At 43.5% G+C, this 26,256-nt stretch overlaps 1 non-coding gene across 1 annotated transcript; it reads left to right on the top strand.

Moving 5' to 3' along the window:
- Nucleotides 1-23,157: 23,157 nt before the first annotated feature.
- LOC128923304 (small subunit ribosomal RNA) lies at nt 23,158-25,147 on the top strand. The gene has a single exon (XR_008472271.1). It is a non-coding gene; the product is annotated as a small subunit ribosomal RNA (ribosomal RNA).
- Nucleotides 25,148-26,256: the final 1,109 nt, after the last annotated feature.

The following is a 26,256-nucleotide window of genomic DNA, read 5'->3' as shown; positions in this document are numbered from 1 at the left end:
TCGTACCATATATCGCGGCTTATTTGTGGCCTGTGCCACAGGTGTTGTTAGGTGCGCCTCCTCTTGACCTGATTGTTATACAGCGTGCAGTTGCATTTAGGTTAAGAAGAGGCATAAGTGTCTCATTGCTGTCGAATTGGATTTCCGATGAGGATGTTGCGAGGGAGGGCTATCTAAGGAGCAAAAGGCTTCTATGATAGTGTTAGGAGTAAGTGGCAAGACCGTTGGGACAATAGCCCTAACGGTCGGGTGACTTACGAGTACATTCGGGATGTTAGGTTTGTAGAGGAAAACCCAGACTTCAGATTCTGTATGAGTCTGGGTTTCTTGCTTACTGGGCATGGACCTTTGAATGCATTTTTGCATCAGAGGAACATTTCCGAAAGTCCGGAGTGTATATGTGGGGCCCTCTCTGAGGACTGGATGCATGTCATAACGGAATGACCGATGTACTCGGACATTAGGGACCTTGGGGGTATGGGGATTAGCTGGACTGATGGACAGCTAGATCTTAGTGGTGTGATCTCGGATAGTCGGAATGCCGAACATTTAGGGTCGTTTGATAGGTTTGCACGTGTTTTGTTCAGTCGGCGTAGGCAATTAGTTGTAAATCGGGTAGGGGAGGTATAATTTTTTTATACCATTAACTTAAATTGTCACCAGTCCGGAGCAGTATGGTAGCTCAACTGGTAGTAGTTTCAACTACGAGGTCTGACCGGAGACTTAATTCTGGTTCCACGGGGAGTAGGAGCCCTTGGAGTTCGCTCCAACCTACTCATGCGGACTTGCCCCTCGGGAAGTATCGTGGTGGTTGTGGTTTAATACCCGAATGCGGGAAGAGTGTTTTGATCACTCAATGTGGAGTTGCACTGCAACCGGGTGCCGGACCCAAAGTACGGCAGAGGTTTTAGATAGGCCTCGAACCCCACCAAGGTGGTTAGTGTGTCCATTCCACACTGCCAATTGGTACCGAATAATGCGTAGCATTTTTCGGGGCGCTGATCATCGCATTTTATTGATCCGCTGTGCTTCGGGGCACCGTGAGATAAGGCCGTCATCGGCAGGTACCCACGTTAATCCCACCGGACGTTGTCCCTCTAATTAAAGAGGCGAAACCACATATAAAGAGCCGAAACCACGTATATTTGCATATAAAAAAACTAAGTTTGGTTAAACGGCGGACATAAAAATGATTCTATTTACGTAGCCAAATGCATCGTCATCTTATTAGTGACGCGCAAGAAGGAATTCAGGAGATTCCTACTGTCCCTATCTGCGAGTTGTTTGTAGAACCTCGAAGTGAACGGACGTGTTTGCGCATCATTGCGAGTTTTTAAAAGCGATTTTTAAAGTGTTTTTCAGTGTTTCTGAAGCGAAAGAATTTTTCGGTTTTTCCGATTTTTTCGGTAGCCTGTTGTGAAAATAGACACAGTGAGCAGGTACGTGAGGGATTATACACATCGTGTGTATTCCCAAAAGTGTGTGAAGATAGCGGCTTAGGCCATTAACTTGTGTGTGCTAGTGAACAAAGTGTGGGATTTCCCAGCAGTAGTTAGCGGCATCTGTGTGCAGTGCAGGTAGTGATAGTGTAAATTAGTGGTGTGTGTAATTGTGCGTGAGTGTTAAGCAGCGGAAATGCCTCCACCACGGAGGAGAGGGGCAAAAGCCCCAGCGGAGAGTGAAGACTCCGGGCCTTCAATGGTCCAGGTGGAGTCATCGACGGACGAGGACGGAGTGGGGAAACCCTTACGTCCCCCACCCAAGAGGAAGGCGCGATTGGCCACCACAGGCGAACTCGGGCGAGAGCGGGACGGATGGAGCACTCCAGAAGCTGTTTACGGTTGCAACCAAAGCAGCCGTAGACCAGAAGATGGTGGCGAAGGACGTAGCCAGTGGAAGCAGACAAGGTTGCCCGGACAACAAGGTAGGAGGCAACAAGGGGGGTAAAGGGGGTGTTATTGGGGGTGGGGGCATGTTACGGCGATGAAAGCCGTAACAGCCCAGTTGAGCGAGATTGTGTTCGGGGCGAAAAGCCTCGAAGTCTCAACAATTAAGGAGCTCGTAGGGATCGCCTGTAAATATGAGGTGCTACTTATGAGTGTCCTTACCGAAAATGCTCACCTTCGTGGGCAAATTGAGGGTCTGAAGGGGGATTGTGGGACATCTTCCGTCCCTCGGAGCACAGCAGGGGCGGCTGCTGCTGCTCCCTCGGCGCCTGCCTCTCCGGCACCTGTGCTGGAGGCAATTGCGCCGTCTTTGCGGAAACCAGTGGAAACCTGGTCAGTTGTGGTGAGGAGCAAGGCTCCTGTGACTTCCTCAAAGGAAGTCATAAACAAAGTTGTTAAGGGAGTGGGTCCTTCACTGGGTGTTCGCGTCCATGACGTGAAATCAATCAAGGGGGTGGCGTAGTGATCCGCACTCCCTCTGTTGCTGAGAGGGAGAAAGTGGCAAGCATCGCCAAATTCGGTGAGGTAGGGTTGGACGTTAGCGTCAATAAAAAGTTGGGGCCCAGGGTCGTTGTACAGGGTGTACATACGGAGATATCCCATGAAGAATTCATGGAGGAGCTGTTTCGGCTGAACCTTCGGGAGTTCAGCCCCGAGTCCAAAAAGACGGACGTGAGGATGGTCAGTCGTCCCTGGAAGGTGGCGACTGATGGCAGGACAAATGTTGTCCTAGAGGGTACGGACAAACTAATGTCCACCCTCCTGGAGGCGGGTAGGTGCTACGTCAAGTGGTTCTCCTTCCGTGTTCGTGCGTATAGTCCCGTGACCGGCTGCTTCCGGTGCATGGGTTTTGATCACCGAGTGGCAGAATGCAGGGCCAAGTCCGATGTCTGTCGGAGGTGTGGTCAGGAGGGCCACAGGGCTGCCAGTTGCGTCAATGCCCCCCATTGTCGCAACTGTGCGTTTAAAGGAAGGCCAGCTGGACATCTCATGATGTCGGCTGCCTGTCCGATTTACTGTGGGGTTGTCGGACGTGCTCTTGCCAGACATTAATGGGGGGGATTTTACAATTAAATTGTCAGAGGTCCTATGCCGTCATGTGTAATTTAGGGCGTTGTATTTTAGATAGTGGGTGCAGCATCGCCTTACTCCAGGAGCCATACGCCACCAATTTTGGAATGGTAAGTGGTCTTCCTGGGGGTTTCAGAGTCTTCGCGGACCTTAGGTGTAATGCTTTAATAGTTGTGACTGACCCAAGCTACGATTGCATAGTTTTGGATTCGTCACAAGAGGGTGTATGTGTTTCTGTAGAGGGGGAGTTCGGTAGGCTGATTGTTGCTAGTATGTATTGTAAGTTTAGGGAACCCTTAGAGCCCTATCTGCGATACATGGATAAGCTCCTACTACTTGCGAGTGGTAGCCCATTTATCCTAGGGATGGATGCGAATGCCATATCCTCGATGTGGTGTAGCAAGTTTCCCCGATGGGCTCGTAGATATTCGAGCTACACTCGGGGACAGGCATTAGGCGAATGGGTGGCTGCTAACAGTCTCCACATCTTAAATGAGCCAAGCCAGTGGTTCACATTTGATGGACCTAGAGGGGGGAGCGACATTGGCGTGTCCTTAATCAATGAGGCAGCAAATAGGGCGTTCAGTTTTAGGTGGGAGATTAGTGGAGGGTGGGGATTGAGTGATCATAATTTGATTAAAATTATGTTTACCCCTAATTCCCCTCCCTCGACGTATGTAAGTCCATTGCGGCTATGGCGTACCTCTGGTATCGACTTGAACCAATGTGGACAGTGTGTTAGGGAAGCGGTATTGGATATACCGCTTAGTGAGTTTGAAAATCTGGGGGTGGACGAGCAAATTGCTCGGTTGTACGAATTGGTCTGGGGAGTGAATGATAGGTTGTTGAAGAAATATAAGGATTTTAGGGTTAGGAAAATAAAGTGGTGGACGCAGGAATTAACCCTGAAGAGGAGGGCTGTCCGGCGATTGAGACGGATGTTTCAACGCGCTCGACGGTCCAATTCCGATAGCTTATCTCAGATTATGTATGAGTTTAGTTGCGCGATGCATGAGTATAAGGCCATGCTTATAAAAATCAAGGAAGAGGAGTGGAGGGAATTCGTGAATGATAATAGGGATGACCCCTGGGGTCAGGTCTTAAAGATTTGTAGGGGTCGTAAGAAGGAGGACATCACTTCTCTTCGTGTTGATGACACTGTGTTATCAACATGGAGTGAGTGTGCAGGGGTTCTGTTAGGAGCATTCTTTCCTAGGGCTGAGGAGCTGGCACCTCTTGCACAAGAGGTACCGGTTCCTCCACTTGATGATGGGGAGTTGGGATATGCCTTTAGCCTGGTTAGGTCTAAACGGTCCCCAGGTCTTGATGGTTTGAACGGAGAGTTGTGCAAAAGCTTGTGGAAGTTCATTCCGGAATACTTGGAGGTCATTTACGATAAGTGCATTTGTGAGGGATATTTTCCACGTGAGTGGAAAAGTGCTAGGGTTGTTCCTCTCCTGAAGTCACCTGATAAGATTAGGAGTGATCCACGATCTTATCGGGGCATCAGTCTTTTTCCAGTGCTTGGTAAAGTACTGGAGAGAGTTATGGTGGAAAGGCTTCAGGAGCTAACGCAGGATTTGCGGTCGGATAGGCAATATGGTTTTAGGAAGGGACGTAGCGTAGAGGACGCCTGGATGTATGTTCAGCGTGCTGTCCGGGAGAATGCCAACAAATATGTCCTTGGCATATTTGTCGATTACAAGGGGGCATTTGATTACCTAATCTGGGATCGCGTGATACAACGGTTAGAGGAACTGGGCTGTCCGGAAATTAGTCTCTGGCAGAGCTATTTTTCGGACAGAAAAGCCTCTATCGTTGGAATGAATGGTAGCGTGGATATTGGGGTAGAACGGGGCTGCCCACAGGGATCCATCTGTGGTCCATATATTTGGAACCTAATGATGGACTCTCTGCTTGGCCAGCTTGAAATACTTTGTGGTTGTTGTGCATATGCAGACGACCTCCTTCTCTTAGTTGAAGGTAGTTCACGGCTGGAGTTAGAGCGAAAGGGTGAACGATTTTTAGAAATTGTTCACAATTGGGGTACAAGTGTGGGGGTTGAAATATCGGTTGACAAAACGGTGACAATGCTTTTGAAAGGCATACTGTCATCGGCTCGTCCACCGATTGTCCGAATGATGGTATGTGACGCAAGTCAAATATCTGGGATTGACCATCGGTGAAAGGATGTGTTTCACTCCTCACTTGGTTAGCGTGGAGGAGCGTCTGTTAGGAATTGTCTGCAAGGTCAAACGTGTGTTAAGGAGTGATTGGGGTCTCGGACGTCGTGCGGTTCGTACCATATATCGCGGCTTATTTGTGGCCTGTGCCACATATGGAGCCGCTATATGGTGGGAATTAGCATCTAAGGCCCGGGGTCGTCAAAAACTTCTCTCCATACAACGTTGTTTGATGGTTGCCTGTTTGCCTGTATGTCGCACCATTTCTACAGATGCGTTACAGGTGTTGTTAGGTGCGCCTCCTCGTGACCTGATTGTTATACAGCGTGCTGTTGCATTTAGGTTAAGAAGAGGCTTAAGTGTCTCATTGCTGTCGAATTGGATTTCCGATGAGGATGTTGCGAGGGAGGGCTATCTAAGGAGCAAAAGGCTTCTATATGATAGTGTTAGGAGTAAGTGGCAAGACCGTTGGGACAATAGCCCTAACGGTCAGGTGACTTACGAGTACATTCGGGATGTTAGGTTTGTAGAGGAAAACCCAGACTTCAGATTCTGTATGAGTCTGGGTTTCTTGCTTACTGGGCATGGACCTTTGAATGCATTTTTGCATCAGAGGAACATTTCCGAAAGTCCGGAGTGTATATGTGAGGCACTCTCTGAGGACTGGATGCATGTCATAACGGAATGCCCGATGTACTCGGACATTAGGGACCTGGGGGGTATGGGGATTAGCTGGACTGATGGACAGCTAGATGTTAGTGGTGTGATCTCGGATAGTCGGAATGCCGAACATTTAGGGTCGTTTGATAGGTTTGCACGTGTTTTGTTCAGTCGGCGTAGGCAATTAGTTGTAAATCGGGTAGGGGAGGTATAATTTTTTTATACCATTAACTTAAATGGTCACCAGTCCGGAGCAGTATGGTAGCTCAACTGGTAGTAGTTGCAACTACGAGGTCTGACCGGAGACTTAATTCTGGTACCACGGGGAGTAGGAGCCCTTGGGGTTCGCTCCAACCTACTCATGCGGACTGGCCCCTCGGGGAGTATCGTGGTGGTTGTGGTTTAATACCCGAATGCGGGAAGAGTGTTTTGATCACTCAATGTGGAGTTGCACTGCAACCGGGTGCCGGACCCAAAGTACGGCAGAGGTTTTAGATAGGCCTCGAACCTCACCAAGGTGGTTAGTGTGTCCATTCCACACTGCCAATTGGTACCGAATAATGCGTAGCATTTTTCGGGGCGCTGATCATCGCATTTAATTGATGAGACCGCACCGTGAGATAAGGCCGTCATCGGCAGGTACTCACGCAAAAACACACCGGACGTTGTCCCTATCTGCGAAGAGCCGAAACCACATGGTGATATATTTGCATATAAGTACTGGGAGGATGGGATCATGTGTAGAAGTTCACGCCAGTGAGGAAAGTTTTTGATTGTCATTCACTTGGGAGTGGCCAGAAACGATTCTTCTCCACATGGTTCAAGCAGCTCACGACTTCCGGTTTTAGACCAAGTATCCTCTGGGTAGCCAACAGACCTTTTGATGACGACCCCTGCAAACGTTTTAAGGATAATGATATAAGGGCATGCACCTGGAATGTCCGGACCCTTAATTGGGAAGGTGCCTCTGCCCAGCTGGTTGATGTCCTCATACGACTTAAGGCTGACATCACCGCCATCCAAGAAGTGCGATGGACGGGACAAGGACGGAAGAAGGTGGGTCCTTGTGACATCTACTACAGCGGCCATATAAAGGAGCGCAAATTTGGTGTTGGATTTGTGGTGGGAGAGAGACTCCGTCGCAGAGTCCTGGCATTCACCCCGGTGGATGAACGTCTAGCCACAATCCGCATCAAAGCGAGGTTCTTCAACATATCGCTGATTTGCGCCCACGCCCCAACGGAAGAGAAGGACGATGTGACCAAAGATGCTTTCTATGAGCGCCTAGAACGCACCTATGAGCGCTGCCCCCGCCACGATGTAAAAGTCGTGCTTGGTGATTTTAACGCCAGGGTGGGTAAAGAAGGTGTCTTTGGCACAACAGTCGGAAAATTCAGCCTCCATGACGAAACATCGCCAAACGGCCTGAGGCTGATCGACTTCGCTGGGGCCCGAAATATGGTCGTCTGTAGTACCAGATTCCAGCATAAGAAAATACATCAAGCTACTTGGCTGTCTCCTGATCGAAACACGCGGAACCAAATCGATCACGTTGTGATAGACGGAAGACATGTCTCCTGTGTTTTAGACGTGCGTACGCTCCGAGGACCAAATATAGACTCGGACCATTATCTGGTCGCAGCGAAGATACGCACCCGCCTCTGTGCAGCAAAGAATGCCCGTCAACAAACACAAGGAAGGTTCGACGTCGAAAAGCTGCAATCGCAACAGACAGCCACGAAATACTCTACTCGACTTGCACTCCTGCTCTCTGAGAGCACTCATCAGCATCTCGGTATAAGGGAACTGTGGAACGGCATCTCAAACTCACTGCGTACCGCTGCAGCCGAAACAATTGGTTTTCGGCAACGACAAAAAACAAGCTGGTACGATGAGGAGAGCCGTCTCGCAGCGGAGAGAAAACAGACTGCCTACCTCGCAACATTGCAAACGACCACAACACGTGCGGGATGGGATAGATACCGAGAGCTGAAGAGGGAAGCGAGACGCATTTGCAGACAAAAAAAGAAAGAGGCCGAAATGCGTGAGTACGAAGAGCTTGAGAAGCTGGCAGACAGAGGGAATGCTCGAAAATTTTATGAAAAAATGAAGCGACTTAACGAAGGTTTCAAGACCGGAGCATCCTCATGTAGAGACCAAGGTGGTAATCTGGTAACCGATGTCCAGGGCATACTGGGATTATGGAGGGAACACTTCTCCGACCTGCTGAATGGCAGTGAGAGTACAACACCAGGAGATGGCGAACCCGATCCCCCAATCGATGACGATGGAACAGATGTTCCATTACCCGACCATGAAGAAATACGAATAGCAATTACCCGCTTGAAGAACAACAAAGCAGCGGGGGCCGATAGATTACCGGCAGAACTATTCAAATACGGCGGCGAAGAACTGATAAGGTGCATGCATCAGCTTCTTTGCAGAATATAGTCGGAAGAAAGCATGCCTGACGATTGGAATCTCAGTGTGCTCTGCCCAATCCATAAAAAGGGAGATCCCACAATCTGCGCCAATTACCGTGGGATCAGCCTCCTAAATATCGCATACAAGGTTCTATCGAGCGTATTGTGTGAAAGACTAAAGCCCACCGTCAACAAACTGATTGGACCTTATCAGTGTGCCTTTAGACCTGGAAAATCGACAACTGACCAGATATTCACCATGCGCCAAATCTTGGAAAAGACCCGAGAAAAGAGGATCGACACACACCACCTTTTTGTCGATTTTAAAGCTGCTTTCGACAGCACGAAAAGGAGTTGCCTTTACGCCGCGATGTCTGAATTTGGTATCCCCGCAAAACTAATACGGCTGTGTAAATTGACGTTGAGCAACACCAAAAGCTCCGTCATGATTGGGAAGGACCTCTCCGAGCCGTTCGATACCAAACGAGGTTTCAGACAAGGTGACTCACTATCGTGCGACTTCTTTAACCTGATGCTGGAAAAAATTATAAGAGCTGCAGAGCTTAACCGAGAAGGTACAATCTTCTACAAGAGTGTACAGCTCCTGGCGTACGCCGATGATATTGATATCATCGCAAGCAACAACCGCGCCGTTTGTTCTGCTTTTTCCCGCATGGAAAAGGAGGCGAAGCGAATGGGTCTAGAGGTGAATGAGGACAAGACGAAATATCTCCTGTCATCAAACAAACAGTCGGCGCATTCGCGTCTTGGCTCCCACGTCACTGTTGACAGTCATAACTTCGAGGTCGTAGATAATTTCGTATACCTGGGAACCAGCGTCAACAACACGAACAATGTCAGCCTCGAAATCCAGCGCAGAATAACTCTTGCCAACAGGTGCTACTTTGGACTGAGTAGGCAATTGAACAGTAAAGTCCTCTCTCGACGAACCAAAATCAAGCTCTACAAGTCGCTTATCATTCCCGTCCTGCTTTACGGTGCAGAAGCTTGGACGATGTCAACATCAGATGAGACGACACTAGGAGTTTTCGAGAGGAAAATTTTGCGCAAGATTTATGGTCCTCAGAACATTGGCAACGGCGAATACCGCAGACGATGGAACGATGAGCTGTACGAGTTATACGACGACATTGACATAGTTCAGCGAATAAAAAGACAGCGGCTACGCTGGCTAGGTCATGTTGTCCGAATGGACGAAAACACTCCAGCCCTGAAAGTGTTCGATGCAGTATCCGCCGGAGGGAGCCGAGGAAGGGGAAGGCCTCCACTCCGTTGGAGGGACCAGGTGGAGAGCGACCTGGTTACACTTGGGATCTCCAACTGGCGCCGAACTGCGAAGGAGAGAGACAGGTGGCGCACTATCGTCGATTCGGCTATAACCGGCTAAACGGTTGCAACGCCAATCACATACAAGTACTAATTAATTTTCATATAAATACTAATTGTATGAATTCAAACAAGTAAATAATTTTCATAGAAATTCTAAATAATTTTCATATAGATACTAAGTTTATGAATTCATACAAGTAAAAAATGTTCATATAAATACTAAATAATTTTCATATAGATACTAAGTTTATGAATTCATACAAGTTAAAAATTTTCATATAAATACTAAATAATTTTCATATAGATACTAAGTTTATGAATTCATACAAGTAAAAAATTTTCATATAAATACTAAATAATTTTCATATAGATACTAAGTTTATGAATTCATACAAGTTAAAAATTTTCATATAAATACTAAATAATTTTCATATAGATAGTGGGTGCAGCATCGCCTTACTCCAGGAGCCATACACCACCAATTTTGGAATGGTAAGTGGTCTTCCTGGGGGTTTCAGAGTCTTCGCGGACCTTAGGTGTAATGCTTTAATAGTTGTGACTGACCCAAGCTACGATTGCATAGTTTTGGATTCGTCACAAGAGGGTGTATGTGTTTCTGTAGAGGGGGAGTTCGGTAGGCTGATTGTTGCTAGTATGTATTGTAAGTTTAGGGAACCCTTAGAGCCCTATCTGCGATACATGGATAAGCTCCTACTACTTGCGAGTGGTAGCCCATTTATCCTAGGGATGGATGCGAATGCCATATCCTCGATGTGGTGTAGCAAGTTTCCCCGATGGGCTCGTAGATATTCGAGCTACACTCGGGGACAGGCATTAGGCGAATGGGTGGCTGCTAACAGTCTCCACATCTTAAATGAGCCAAGCCAGTGGTTCACATTTGATGGGCCTAGAGGGGGGAGCGACATTGACGTGTCCTTAATCAATGAGGCAGCAAATAGGGCGTTCAGTTTTAGGTGGGAGATTAGTGGAGGGTGGGGATTGAGTGATCATAATTTGATTAAAATTATGTTTACCCCTAATTCCCCTCCCTCGACGTATGTAAGTCCATTGCGGCTATGGCGTACCTCTGGTATCGACTTGAACCAATGTGGACAGTGTGTTAGGGAAGCGGTATTGGATATACCGCTTAGTTAGTTTGAAAATCTGGGGGTGGACGAGCAAATTGCTCGGTTGTACGAATTGGTCTGGGGAGTGAATGATAGGTTGTTGAAGAAATATAAGGATTTTAGGGTTAGGAAAATAAAGTGGTGGACGCAGGAATTAACCCTGAAGAGGAGGGCTGTCCGGCGATTGAGACGGATGTTTCAACGCGCTCGACGGTCCAATTCCGATAGCTTATCTCAGATTAGGTATGAGTTTAGTTGCGCTTGCATGCGATGCATGAGTATAAGGCCATGCTTATAAAAATCAAGGAAGAGGAGTGGAGGGCATTCGTGAATGATAATAGGGATGACCCCTGGGGTCAGGTCTTAAAGATTTGTAGGGGTCGTAAGAGGGAGGACATCACTTCTCTTCGTGTTGATGACACTGTGTTATCAACATGGAGTGAGTGTGCAGGGGTTCTGTTAGGAGCATTCTTTCCTAGGGCTGAGGAGCTGGCACCTCTTGCACAAGAGGTACCGGTTCCTCCACTTGATGATGGGGAGTTGGGATATGCCTTTAGCCTGGTTAGGTCTAAACGGTCCCCAGGTCTTGATGGTTTGAACGGAGAGTTGTGCAAAAGCTTGTGGAAGTTCATTCCGGAATACTTGGAGGTCATTTACGATAAGTGCATTTGTGAGGGATATTTTCCACGTGAGTGGAAAAATGCTAGGGTTGTTCCTCTCCTGAAGTCACCTGATAAGATTAGAAGTGATCCACGATCTTATCGGGGCATCAGTCTTCTTCCAGTGCTTGGTAAAGTACTGGAGAGAGTTATGGTGGAAAGGCTTCAGGAGCTAACGCAGGATTTGAGGTCGGATAGGCAATATGGTTATAGGAAGGGACGTAGCGTAGAGGACGCCTGGATGTATGTTCAGCGTGCTGTCCGGGAGAATGCCAACAAATATGTCCTTGGCATATTTGTCGATTACAAGGGGGCATTTGATTACCTAATCTGGGATCGCGTGATACAACGGTTAGAGGAACTGGGCTGTCCGGAAATTAGTCTCTGGCAGAGCTATTTTTCGGACAGAAAAGCCTCTATCGTTGGAATGAATGGTAGCGTGGATATTGGGGTAGAACGGGGCTGCCCACAGGGATCCATCTGTGGTCCATATATTTGGAACCTAATGATGGACTCTCTGCTTGGCCAGCTTGAAATACTTTGTGGTTGTTGTGCATATGCAGACGACCTCCTTCTCTTAGTTGAAGGTAGTTCACGGCTGGAGTTAGAGCGAAAGGGTGAACGATTTTTATAAATTGTTCACAATTGGGGTACAGGTGTGGGGGTTGAAATATCGGTTGACAAAACGGTGACAATGCTTTTGAAAGGCATACTGTCATCGGCTCGTCCACCGATTGTCCGAATGATGGTATGTGACGCAAGTCAAACATATGGAGCCGCTATATGGTGGGAATTAGCATCTAAGGCCCGGGGTCGTCAAAAACTTCTCTCCATACAACGTTGTTTGATGGTTGCCTGTTTGCCTGTATGTCGCACCATTTCTACAGATGCGTTACAGGTGTTGTTAGGTGCGCCTCCTCGTGACCTGATTGTTATACAGCGTGCTGTTGCATTTAGGTTAAGAAGAGGCTTAAGTGTCTCATTGCTGTCGAATTGGATTTCCGATGAGGATGTTGCGAGGGAGGGCTATCTAAGGAGCAAAAGGCTTCTATATGATAGTGTTAGGAGTAAGTGGCAAGACCGTTGGGACAATAGCCCTAACGGTCAGGTGACTTACGAGTACATTCGGGATGTTAGGTTTGTAGAGGAAAACCCAGACTTCAGATTCTGTATGAGTCTGGGTTTCTTGCTTACTGGGCATGGACCTTTGAATGCATTTTTGCATCAGAGGAACATTTCCGAAAGTCCGGAGTGTATATGTGAGGCACTCTCTGAGGACTGGATGCATGTCATAACGGAATGCCCGATGTACTCGGACATTAGGGACCTGGGGGGTATGGGGATTAGCTGGACTGATGGACAGCTAGATGTTAGTGGTGTGATCTCGGATAGTCGGAATGCCGAACATTTAGGGTCGTTTGATAGGTTTGCACGTGTTTTGTTCAGTCGGCGTAGGCAATTAGTTGTAAATCGGGTAGGGGAGGTATAATTTTTTTATACCATTAACTTAAATGGTCACCAGTCCGGAGCAGTATGGTAGCTCAACTGGTAGTAGTTGCAACTACGAGGTCTGACCGGAGACTTAATTCTGGTACCACGGGGAGTAGGAGCCCTTGGAGTTCGCTCCAACCTACTCATGCGGACTGGCCCCTCGGGGAGTATCGTGGTGGTTGTGGTTTAATACCCGAATGCGGGAAGAGTGTTTTGATCACTCAATGTGGAGTTGCACTGCAACCGGGTGCCGGACCCAAAGTACGGCAGAGGTTTTAGATAGGCCTCGAACCTCACCAAGGTGGTTAGTGTGTCCATTCCACACTGCCAATTGGTACCGAATAATGCGTAGCATTTTTCGGGGCGCTGATCATCGCATTTAATTGATCCGCTGTGCTTCGGAGCACCGTGAGATAAGGCCGTCATCGGCAGGTACTCACGCAAAAACACACCGGACGTTGTCCCTATCTGCGAAGAGCCGAAACCACATGGTGATATATTTGCATATAAGTACTGGGAGGATGGGATCATGTGTAGAAGTTCACGCCAGTGAGGAAAGTTTTTGATTGTCATTCACTTGGGAGTGGCCAGAAACGATTCTTCTCCACATGGTTCAAGCAGCTCACGACTTCCAGTTTTAGACCAAGTATCCTCTGGGTAGCCAACAGACATCCGTTTGAAGGCGAGCTAAAGTGAGAAGGCGAAGCCCGCTTATGCGGTTGTGCGTAGGGTTTGGGACCCACCACATAAAAACACCCCCCAATGAAAAATCTACGAAAGCCTCGGATGAGACACCCCCCTTTTGATGACGACCCCTGCAAACGTTTTAAGGATAATGATATAAGGGCATGCACCTGGAATGTCCGGACCCTTAATTGGGAAGGTGCCTCTGCCCAGCTGGTTGATGTCCTCATACGACTTAAGGCTGACATCACCGCCATCCAAGAAGTGCGATGGACGGGACAAGGACGGAAGAAGGTGGGTCCTTGTGACATCTACTACAGCGGCCATATAAAGGAGCGCAAATTTGGTGTTGGATTTGTGGTGGGAGAGAGACTCCGTCGCAGAGTCCTGGCATTCACCCCGGTGGATGAACGTCTAGCCACAATCCGCATCAAAGCGAGGTTCTTCAACATATCGCTGATTTGCGCCCACGCCCCAACGGAAGAGAAGGACGATGTGACCAAAGATGCTTTCTATGAGCGCCTAGAACGCACCTATGAGCGCTGTCCCCGCCACGATGTAAAAGTCGTGCTTGGTGATTTTAACGCCAGGGTGGGTAAAGAAGGTGTCTTTGGCACAACAGTCGGAAAATTCAGCCTCCATGACGAAACATCGCCAAACGGCCTGAGGCTGATTGACTTCGCTGGGGCCCGAAATATGGTCGTCTGTAGTACCAGATTCCAGCATAAGAAAATACATCAAGCTACTTGGCTGTCTCCTGATCGAAACACGCGGAACCAAATCGATCACGTTGTGATAGACGGAAGACATGTCTCCTGTGTTTTAGACGTGCGTACGCTCCGAGGACCAAATATAGACTCGGACCATTATCTGGTCGCAGCGAAGATACGCACCCGCCTCTGTGCAGCAAAGAATGCCCGTCAACAAACACAAGGAAGGTTCGACGTCGAAAAGCTGCAATCGCAACAGACAGCCACGAAATACTCTACTCGACTTGCACTCCTGCTCTCTGAGAGCACTCATCAGCATCTCGGTATAAGGGAACTGTGGAACGGCATCTCAAACTCACTGCGTACCGCTGCAGCCGAAACAATTGGTTTTCGGCAACGACAAAAAACAAGCTGGTACGATGAGGAGTGCCGTCTCGCAGCGGAGAGAAAACAGACTGCCTACCTCGCAACATTGCAAACGACCACAACACGTGCGGGATGGGATAGATACCGAGAGCTGAAGAGGGAAGCGAGACGCATTTGCAGACAAAAAAAGAAAGAGGCCGAAATGCGTGAGTACGAAGAGCTTGAGAAGCTGGCAGACAGAGGGAATGCTCGAAAATTTTATGAAAAAATGAAGCGACTTAACGAAGGTTTCAAGACCGGAGCATCCTCATGTAGAGACCAAGGTGGTAATCTGGTAACCGATGTCCAGGGCATACTGGGATTATGGAGGGAACACTTCTCCGACCTGCTGAATGGCAGTGAGAGTACAACACCAGGAGATGGCGAACCCGATCCCCCAATCGATGACGATGGAACAGATGTTCCATTACCCGACCATGAAGAAATACGAATAGCAATTACCCGCTTGAAGAACAACAAAGCAGCGGGGGCCGATAGATTACCGGCAGAACTATTCAAATACGGCGGCGAAGAACTGATAAGGTGCATGCATCAGCTTCTTTGCAGAATATGGTCGGAAGAAAGCATGCCTGACGATTGGAATCTCAGTGTGCTCTGCCCAATCCATAAAAAGGGAGATCCCACAATCTGCGCCAATTACCGTGGGATCAGCCTCCTAAATATCGCATACAAGGTTCTATCGAGCGTATTGTGTGAAAGACTAAAGCCCACCGTCAACAAACTGATTGGACCTTATCAGTGTGGCTTTAGACCTGGAAAATCGACAACTGACCAGATATTCACCATGCGCCAAATCTTGGAAAAGACCCGAGAAAAGAGGATCGACACACACCACCTTTTTGTCGATTTTAAAGCTGCTTTCGACAGCACGAAAAGGAGTTGCCTTTACGCCGCGATGTCTGAATTTGGTATCCCCGCAAAACTAATACGGCTGTGTAAATTGACGTTGAGCAACACCAAAAGCTCCGTCATGATTGGGAAGGACCTCTCCGAGCCGTTCGATACCAAACGAGGTTTCAGACAAGGTGACTCACTATCGTGCGACTTCTTTAACCTGATGCTGGAAAAAATTATAAGAGCTGCAGAGCTTAACCGAGAAGGTACAATCTTCTACAAGAGTGTACAGCTCCTGGCGTACGCCGATGATATTGATATCATCGCAAGCAACAACCGCGCCGTTTGTTCTGCTTTTTCCCGCATGGAAAAGGAGGCGAAGCGAATGGGTCTAGAGGTGAATGAGGACAAGACGAAATATCTCCTGTTATCAAACAAACAGTCGGCGCATTCGCGTCTTGGCTCCCACGTCACTGTTGACAGTCATAACTTCGAGGTCGTAGATAATTTCGTATACCTGGGAACCAGCGTCAACAACACGAACAATGTCAGCCTCGAAATCCAGCGCAGAATAACTCTTGCCAACAGGTGCTACTTTGGACTGAGTAGGCAATTGAACAGTAAAGTCCTCTCTCGACGAACCAAAATCAAGCTCTACAAGTCGCTTATCATTCCCGTCCTGCTTTACGGTGCAGAAGCTTGGACGATGTCAACATCAGATGAGACGACACTAGGAGTTTTCGAGAGGAAAATTTTGCGCAAGATTTATGGTCCTCAGAACATTGGCAACGGCGAATACCGCAGACGATGGAACGATGAGCTGTACGAGTTATACGACGACATTGACATAGTTCAGCGAATAAAAAGACAGCGGCTACGCTGGCTAGGTCATGTTGTCCGAATGGACGAAAACACTCCAGCCCTGAAAGTGTTCGATGCAGTACCCGCCGGAGGGAGCCGAGGAAGGGGAAGGCCTCCACTCCGTTGGAGGGACCAGGTGGAGAGCGACCTGGTTACACTTGGGATCTCCAACTGGCGCCGAACTGCGAAGGAGGGAGACAGGTGGCGCACTATCGTCGATTCGGCTATAACCGGCTAAACGGTTGCAACGCCAATCACATACAAGTACTAATTAATTTTCATATAAATACTAATTGTATGAATTCAAACAAGTAAATAATTTTCATAGAAATTCTAAATAATTTTCATATAGATACTAAGTTTATGAATTCATACAAGTAAAAAATGTTCATATAAATACTAAATAATTTTCATATAGATACTAAGTTTATGAATTCATACAAGTTAAAAATTTTCATATAAATACTAAATAATTTTCATATAGATACTAAGTTTATGAATTCATACAAGTAAAAAATTTTCATATAAATACTAAATAATTTTCATATAGATACTAAGTTTATGAATTCATACAAGTAAAAAATTTTCATATAAATACTAAATAATTTTCATATAGATACTAAGTTTATGAATTCATACAAGTTAAAAATTTTCATATAAATACTAAATAATTTTCATATAGATACTAAATAATTTTCATATAGATAGTGGGTGCAGCATCGCCTTACTCCAGGAGCCATACGCCACCAATTTTGGAATGGTAAGTGGTCTTCCTGGGGGTTTCAGAGTCTTCGCGGACCTTAGGTGTAATGCTTTAATAGTTGTGACTGACCCAAGCTACGATTGCATAGTTTTGGATTCGTCACAAGAGGGTGTATGTGTTTCTGTAGAGGGGGAGTTCGGTAGGCTGATTGTTGCTAGTATGTATTGTAAGTTTAGGGAACCCTTAGAGCCCTATCTGCGATACATGGATAAGCTCCTACTACTTGCGAGTGGTAGCCCATTTATCCTAGGGATGGATGCGAATGCCATATCCTCGATGTGGTGTAGCAAGTTTCCCCGATGGGCTCGTAGATATTCGAGCTACACTCGGGGACAGGCATTAGGCGAATGGGTGGCTGCTAACAGTCTCCACATCTTAAATGAGCCAAGCCAGTGGTTCACATTTGATGGGCCTAGAGGGGGGAGCGACATTGACGTGTCCTTAATCAATGAGGCAGCAAATAGGGCGTTCAGTTTTAGGTGGGAGATTAGTGGAGGGTGGGGATTGAGTGATCATAATTTGATTAAAATTATGTTTACCCCTAATTCCCCTCCCTCGACGTATGTAAGTCCATTGCGGCTATGGCGTACCTCTGGTATCGACTTGAACCAATGTGGACAGTGTGTTAGGGAAGCGGTATTGGATATACCGCTTAGTTAGTTTGAAAATCTGGGGGTGGACGAGCAAATTGCTCGGTTGTACGAATTGGTCTGGGGAGTGAATGATAGGTTGTTGAAGAAATATAAGGATTTTAGGGTTAGGAAAATAAAGTGGTGGACGCAGGAATTAACCCTGAAGAGGAGGGCTGTCCGGCGATTGAGACGGATGTTTCAACGCGCTCGACGGTCCAATTCCGATAGCTTATCTCAGATTAGGTATGAGTTTAGTTGCGCGATGCATGAGTATAAGGCCATGCTTATAAAAATCAAGGAAGAGGAGTGGAGGGCATTCGTGAATGATAATAGGGATGACCCCTGGGGTCAGGTCTTAAAGATTTGTAGGGGTCGTAAGAGGGAGGACATCACTTCTCTTCGTGTTGATGACACTGTGTTATCAACATGGAGTGAGTGTGCAGGGGTTCTGTTAGGAGCATCCTTCCCTAGGGCTGAGGAGCTGGCACCTCTTGCACAAGAGGTACCGGTTCCTCCACTTGATGATGGGGAGTTGGGATATGCCTTTAGCCTGGTTAGGTCTAAACGGTCCCCAGGTCTTGATGGTTTGAACGGAGAGTTGTGCAAAAGCTTGTGGAAGTTCATTCCGGAATACTTGGAGGTCATTTACGATAAGTGCATTTGTGAGGGATATTTTCCACGTGAGTGGAAAAGTGCTAGGGTTGTTCCTCTCCTGAAGTCACCTGATAAGATTAGGAGTGATCCACGATCTTATCGGGGCATCAGTCTTCTTCCAGTGCTTGGTAAAGTACTGGAGAGAGTTATGGTGGAAAGGCTTCAGGAGCTAACGCAGGATTTGAGGTCGGATAGGCAATATGGTTTTAGGAAGGGACGTAGCGTAGAGGACGCCTGGATGTATGTTCAGCGTGCTGTCCGGGAGAATGCCAACAAATATGTCCTTGGCATATTTGTCGATTTCAAGGGGGCATTTGATTACCTAATCTGGGATCGCGTGATACAACGGTTAGAGGAACTGGGCTGTTTGGAAATTAGTCTCTGGCAGAGCTATTTTTCGGACAGAAAAGCCTCTATCGTTGGAATGAATGGTAGCGTGGATATTGGGGTAGAACGGGGCTGCCCACAGGGATCCATCTGTGGTCCATATATTTGGAACCTAATGATGGACTCTCTGCTTGGCCAGCTTGAAATACTTTGTGGTTGTTGTGCATATGCAGACGACCTCCTTCTCTTAGTTGAAGGTAGTTCACGGCTGGAGTTAGAGCGAAAGGGTGAACGATTTTTAGAAATTGTTCACAATTGGGGTACAGGTGTGGGAGTTGAAATATCGGTTGACAAAACGGTGACAATGCTTTTGCAAGGCATACTGTCATCGGCTCGTCCACCGATTGTCCGAATGATGGTATGTGACGCAAGTCAAATATCTGGGATTGACCATCGGTGAAAGGATGTGTTTCACTCCTCACTTGGTTAGCGTGGAGGAGCGTCTGTTAGGAATTGTCTGCAAGGTCAAACGTGTGTTAAGGAGTGATTGGGGTCTCGGACGTCGTGCGGTTCGTACCATATATCGCGGCTTATTTGTGGCCTGTGCCACATATGGAGCCGCTATATGGTGGGAATTAGCATCTAAGGCCCGGGGTCGCCAAAAACTTCTCTCCATACAACGTTGTTTGATGGTTGCCTGTTTGCCTGTATGTCGCACCATTTCTACAGATGCGTTACAGGTGTTGTTAGGTGCGCCTCCTCTTGACCTGATTGTTATACAGCGTGCTGTTGCGTTTAGGTTAAGAAGAGGCTTAAGTGTCTCATTGCTGTCGAATTGGATTTCCGATGAGGATGTTGCGAGGGAGGGCTATCTAAGGAGCAAAAGGCTTCTATATGATAGTGTTAGGAGTAAGTGGCAAGACCGTTGGGACAATAGCCCTAACGGTCGGGTGACTTACGAGTACATTCGGGATGTTAGGTTTGTAGAGGAAAACCCAGACTTCAGATTCTGTATGTGTCTGGGTTTCTTGCTTACTGGGCATGGACCTTTGAATGCATTTTTGCATCAGAGGAACATTTCCGAAAGTCCGGAGTGTATATGTGGGGCACTCTCTGAGGACTGGATGCATGCCATAACGGAATGCCCGATGTACTCGGACATTAGGGACCTTGGGGGTATGGGGATTAGCTGGACTGATGGACAGCTAGATCTTAGTGGTGTGATCTCGGATAGTCGGAATGCCGAACATTTAGGGTCGTTTGATAGGTTTGCACGTGTTTTGTTCAGTCGGCGTAGGCAATTAGTTGTAAATCGGGTAGGGGAGATATAATTTTTTTATACCATTAACTTAAATGGTCACCAGTCCGGAGCAGTATGGTAGCTCAACTGGTAGTAGTTTCAACTACGAGGTCTGACCGGAGACTTAATTCTGGTTCCACGGGGAGTAGGAGCCCTTGGAGTTCGCTCCAACCTACTCATGCGGACTCGCCCCTCGGGGAGTATCGTGGTGGTTGTGGTTTAATACCCGAATGCGGGAAGAGTGTTTTGATCACTCAATGTGGAGTTGCACTGCAACCGGGTGCCGGACCCAAAGTACGGCAGAGGTTTTAGATAGGCCTCGAACCTCACCAAGGTGGTTAGTGTGTCCATTCCACACTGCCAATTGGTACCGAATAATGCGTAGCATTTTTCGGGGCGCTGATCATCGCATTTTATTGATCCGCTGTGCTTCGGAGCACCGTGAGATAAGGCCGTCATCGGCAGGTACTCACGCAAAAACACACCGGACGTTGTCCCTATCTGCGAAGAGCCGAAACCACATGGTGATATATTTGCATATAAGTACTAATTAATTTTCATATAAATACTAATTGTATGAATTCAAACAAGTAAATAATTTTCATAGAAATTCTAAATAATTTTCATATAGATACTAAGTTTATGAATTCATACAAGTAAAAAATGTTCATATAAATACTAAATAATTTTCATATAGATACTAAGTTTATGAATTCATACAAGTTAAAAATTTTCATATAAATACTAAATAATTTTCATATAGATACTAAGTTTATGAATTCATACAAGTAAAAAATTTTCATATAAATACTAAATAATTTTCATATAGATACTAAGTTTATGAATTCATACAAGTAAAAAATTTTCATATAAATACTAAATAATTTTCATATAGATACTAAGTTTATGAATTCATACAAGTTAAAAATTTTCATATAAATACTAAATAATCTTCATATGGATACTAAATAATTTTCATATAGGTACTAAGTGTATGAATTCATACAAGTAAATAATTTTCATGTAAATACTAAATAATTTTCATATAGATACTAAGTTTATGAATTCATACAAGTTAAAAATTTTCATATAAATACTAAATAATTTTCATATAGATACTAAGTTTATGAATTCATACAAGTTAAAAATTTTCATATAAATACTAAATAATTTTCATATAGATACTAAGTTTATGAATTCATACAAGTAAAAACTTTTCATATAAATACTAAATAATCTTCATATAGATACTAAATAATTTTCATATAGGTACTAAGTGTATGAATTCATACAAGTAAATAATTTTCATGTAAATACTAAATAATTTTCATATAGATACTAAGTTTATGAATTCATACAAGTTAAAAATTTTCATATAAATACTAAATAATTTTCATATAGATACTAAGTTTATGAATTCATACAAGTTAAAAATTTTCATATAAATACTAAATAATTTTCAAATAAATACTAAATAATTTTCATATAGGTACTAAGTTTATGAATTCATACAAGTAAAAAATTTTCATAGAAATACTAAATAATTTTCATATAGATACTAAGTATATGAATTCATACAAGTAAACACTTTTCATATAAATGCTAAATAATTTTCATATAGATACTAAGTTTATGAATTCATACAAGTAAATAATTTTCATATAAGTACTAATTAATTTTCATATAAATACTAAATAATTTTCATATAGATACTAAGTTTATGAATTCATACAAGTTAAAAATTTTCATATAAATACTAAATAATCTTCATATAGATACTAAATAATTTTCATATAGATACTAAGTATATGAATTCATACAAGTAAACACTTTTCATATAAATGCTAAATAATTTTCATATAGATACTAAGTTTATGAATTCATACAAGTAAATAATTTTCATATAAGTACTAATTAATTTTCATATAAATACTAATTGTATGAATTCATACAAGTAATTAATTTTCATATAAATACTAATTAATTTTCATATATATACTAATTTTCATATAAGTACTAAGTGTATGAATTCATACAACCAAATAATTTTCATATAAGTACAAAAAATTAAAAAAAAAATAAATGTTAAGCTATTTTTGATTTTGTAATATTTCTTATAAGCATAATGCTCGTAGAAAATGATATAAATTACTTATGTATATATGAATTTAAAACTTTTATATGGTTAAAAAGATTTTTTTCATACGATTTCGGGTTGGTAAGGTGTACGTGGCAGAAAACATATATGTTGTATGAAACTTTGACATTAGTACTTGTATGAAAATTTTAATACTTGTATGAAATTGCATACTTAGTACTTATATGAAAATTATTTTCATATAAATATAAAAGTATTTAAGTGTAATATATAAATGAGAGCAAAAAAATGTATTCCTGGTTTGATACAGTTGGTTTAAATAGAAATAATTTTGTTAATAATGAAATGTTATTAATTGAGATTATTCTACTATACCTAACATAATGTAGTCGTTTTTTTTTAATTTAACTTTTTTTGGGGTTTGTTCTTCTATTCACATAAAATATATGTGGGTAAAGAATAAAATTCAATAAAGTTAAATATTTATATTATTACGCTCGAATACTTTCGATATGAAATAAAATGAAAAATAATTGAATTGAAATTATTAATTTCAAATCAAAAGAAAAACGTATATACTCTTAAAAAAAGATATATACACTATATGCATTGAAATAAAGTAAAATGTATAAAAAATGATATTATTTGAAAGTTTAACAAATACAAGAAGAAACATCGTCCTTACATTAATAATTATATTATATAAGTATAGAGAACGAAAATTCTTTCTCACGATAAGATACAATATCTCAAAGTCCGAATAAGACCGCAATAAATAATACAATAATATGAAATTTAAATGAAATGAAGTAAATTTTTTAATCGATCATAGTAGAAGAACTTTCATAATTATTTATTGTCGCGATTTCGTTCTTCTTTGCATTTTGTATACGTCGTGTACTTAATTTTCAAATATTGAAAATATCATTATAAAAATTTATATAGTATAAAAAATATTATTCTGGTTGATCCTGACAGTAGTTATATGCTTGTCTCAAAGATTAAGCCATGCATGTCTAAGTACAAACAAATTAAAAGTGAAACCGCAAAAGGCTCATTATATCAGTTATGGTTCCATAGATCGTTAACAGTTACTTGGATAACTGTGGTAATTCTAGAGCTAATACATGCAAAATAAACACGGACCTTTTGGAACGTGTGCTTTTATTAGGCTAAAACCAAGCGATCGTAAGATCGTTATATTGGTTGAACTCTAGATAACTTGCAGATGGTATGGTCTCGTACCGACGACAGATCTTTCAAATGTCTGCCCTATCAACTTTTGATGGTAGTATCTAGGACTACCATGGTTGCAACGGGTAACGGGGAATCAGGGTTCGATTCCGGAGAGGGAGCCTGAGAAACGGCTACCACATCTAAGGAAGGCAGCAGGCGCGTAAATTACCCACTCCCAGTTCGGGGAGGTAGTGACGAAAAATAACAATACAGGACTCATATCCGAGGCCCTGTAATTGGAATGAGTACACTTTAAATCCTTTAACAAGGACCTATTGGAGGGCAAGTCTGGTGCCAGCAGCCGCGGTAATTCCAGCTCCAATAGCGTATATTAAAGTTGTTGCGGTTAAAACGTTCGTAGTTGAATTTGTGCTTCATACGGGTAGTACAGCTATAATTGTGGTATGTACATTACCTTATGTATGCAAGCGTATTACCGGTGGAGTTCTTATATGTAATTAATACAATGTATTTTTTATATATTCCTCCTATTTAAACCTGCTTCAGTGCTCTTCATCGAGTGTTGTTGTGGGCCGGTACAATTACTTTGAACAAATTAGAGTGCTTAAAGCAGGCTCCAAATGCCTGAATATTTTGTGCATGGAATAATGAAATAAGACCTCTGTTCTACTTTCATTGGTTTTTAGATCAAGAGGTAATGATTAATAGAAGCAGTTTGGGGGCATTAGTATTACGACGCGAGAGGTGAAATTCTTGGACCGTCGTAAGACTAACTTAAGCGAAAGCATTTGCCAAAGATGTTTTCATTAATCAAGAACGAAAGTTAGAGGTTCGAAGGCGATCAGATACCGCCCTAGTTCTAACCATAAACGATGCCAGCTAGCAATTGGGTGTAGCTACTACTATGGCTCTCTCAGTCGCTTCCCGGGAAACCAAAGCTTTTGGGCTCCGGGGGATGTATGGTTGCAAAGCTGAAACTTAAAGGAATTGACGGAAGGGCACCACCAGGAGTGGAGCCTGCGGCTTAATTTGACTCAACACGGGAAAACTTACCAGGTCCGAACATAAGCGTGTAAGACAGATTGATAGCTCTTTCTCGAATCTATGGGTGGTGGTGCATGGCCGTTCTTAGTTCGTGGAGTGATTTGTCTGGTTAATTCCGATAACGAACGAGACTCAAATATATTAAATAGATGCTTTCAGGATTATGGTGTTGAAGCTTATATAGCCTTCATTCATGAGTTCATCTTGAATGTGCAAGTGTTTGAATGTGTTTATATAAGTGGAGCCGTACCTGTTGGTTTGTCCCATTATAAGGACACTAGCTTCTTAAATGGACAAATTGCGTCTAGCAGTAACGAGATTGAGCAATAACAGGTCTGTGATGCCCTTAGATGTCCTGGGCTGCACGCGCGCTACAATGAAAGTATCAACGTGTATTTCCTAGACCGAGAGGTCCGGGTAAACCGCTGAACCACTTTCATGCTTGGGATTGTGAACTGAAACTGTTCACATGAACTTGGAATTCCCAGTAAGTGTGAGTCATTAACTCGCATTGATTACATCCCTGCCCTTTGTACACACCGCCCGTCGCTACTACCGATTGAATTATTTAGTGAGGTCTCCGGACGTGATCACTGTGACGCCTTGTGTTTCACGGTTGTTTCGTAAAAGTTGACCGAACTTGATTATTTAGAGGAAGTAAAAGTCGTAACAAGGTTTCCGTAGGTGAACCTGCGGAAGGATCATTATTGTGTTCCTATCCGTAAATATTATAAAAAAAAAACAAACAAACAAACAAAAAAAGAATAAAAAAGAAAAATTATTTTCTTTTTTTCTTTTCATTCATTTATTTGAATGTTTTTCTTTTTTTGCTTTTTTTTTTTATACTCCTTATATTGTAGTATAATGAAAATTATATCGCATACATTGTATTTGAACGCAACAAGGCACATGAACATCGACATTTTGAACGCATATTGCAGTAAATGCTCTTATGTACTTTAATTAATTTTAAAGTGCTGCTTGGACTACATGTGGTTGAGGGTTGTAAGACTATGCTAAATTAGTTGCTTATTCTTTTAGTCAATTAAAAGAATTTAAGCACATGGTATATTACGGGATTGTATTTTTCAATCCATAATATTAATAGCATAAAAAGAAATATGGAAAATATATTCTTGAACACCTCATATTTGAACGAAATTTTATAATAAATAAGAATCTTAGTATTCCCAAAAACAATAAAATTTCAATATTATTTCAAATAATATATACATTTAGAGGAACGTCTAGCATAAAATATTATTTTATTCTAGGATTGCCTTTAAACGTAAAAAAGCAAGAAAATAATATTGTTGTTATAATGAAAAGTAGTACGTACGGGATGAAAAGATTGAATATTTATTATTAAGAAAATTATTGGGGTTAAGAAATAATTATGTATGTTTCTTTAAAATAGCAAAAAGCTAAAATATAAAATAAATATAAATATTTTTATACAACCTCAACTCATATGGGACTACCCCCTGAATTTAAGCATTTTAATGAGGGGAGGAAAAGAAACTAACAAGGATTTTCTTAGTAGCGGCGAGCGAAAAGAAAATAGTTCAGCACTAAGTCACTTTGTCTATATGGCAAATGTGAGATGCAGTGTATGGAATATCTTAATATCTAGTATGAGAAATTAACGATTTAAGTCCTTCTTAAATGAGGCCATTTACCCATAGATGGTGCCAGGCCCGTATAACGTTAATGATTATATATATATATATTTGGCGTAGGAACCGCTTTAAGCGATTATAGCCGAATCCACCAGAGCGCGCCACTCATTCCTCCTTTTTGCTTTTTGGCCGTCTCA

Source organism: Zeugodacus cucurbitae, chromosome X (genome assembly GCF_028554725.1).
Source record: "Zeugodacus cucurbitae isolate PBARC_wt_2022May chromosome X, idZeuCucr1.2, whole genome shotgun sequence".
Classification (NCBI taxonomy): Eukaryota; Metazoa; Arthropoda; class Insecta; order Diptera; family Tephritidae; genus Zeugodacus; species Zeugodacus cucurbitae.
Note: the sequence above shows the minus strand (reverse complement) of the source record. Positions and strands in the feature narration are given on the sequence as shown.